Here is a 925-nt window from a genome sequence, read left to right as displayed (position 1 = left end):
TTTTAGAAATCATGATGCAGTTTGGTTGGGATTTTGCAGAAATTTTGGTTGGGGTTTATGCTGGTTCAAATAATCAAGCCTAGACCTGAGAAAAAACACTATCCAAACCGAATCAAAACTGAAACCTTAATTCATATTTGATTTGATTCGATTCAAGTTTTGAGCTGTAAAGATACCCGAATAAATTCTTTTTTAAAACACTTTTTTTCTGAAACACAGATACCCGAATAGATAGATATTTGGTATAAAATATACTGTATTTTAATTGGTATTCTAGAAACTCCGACTTGAAAATCCGAATTAGTAACCAAAATAAATAATTAAAATTTAAATAAATATTTCAATTATTCAATTTGCGCACCATCTAGGTTGGACATGGTTCAATTGGTTGGGGGATCTTGTTTATGTTTGAGTTGCTTCTGTAGTGTTTCATGTCGGATATCTAGAGAAATATTTTGTGATGAATCTCCTTTTCCTTCTAGCACCAATGCTAGATCCTAAACTCGATTTAGAAATACGGTTTACGATTATGATGACTAGCGGTATAGCCCCCGCGCAAGCGCGGAGCCGGATAAGTTATTAATCGTTGTGTAGTTTTGTGTACGGGATTTTGTCATTTTTTTTTTCACTTTTGTTTTTCCGTGTTGTATATAATGGTGATGAACATAACATTTGGAAGTCACACAGTTTGATTAAGTTTATATAAGAATGACCGGCGAATTCATATGCATTATTTTCGTAATGATTTGATCGACCGTTAGCGTTATTAGCGCTTTCATGTTCAAAAGATAAAGTTTATGAAGTTGTTTAGTATTTATTTAGGTAGTTGTTAGTATATAAAACAAATAGTGTAAGGAACAAAATATAAAATTTGAATTCAAAAAATTAAACAATTTATCGAACAATAAATTAAATTAAAATTAAA

The sequence above is a fragment of the Brassica oleracea genome, chromosome C5 (assembly GCF_000695525.1).
Source record: "Brassica oleracea var. oleracea cultivar TO1000 chromosome C5, BOL, whole genome shotgun sequence".
In the NCBI taxonomy this organism is placed as follows: domain Eukaryota; kingdom Viridiplantae; phylum Streptophyta; class Magnoliopsida; order Brassicales; family Brassicaceae; genus Brassica; species Brassica oleracea.
Note: the sequence above shows the minus strand (reverse complement) of the source record.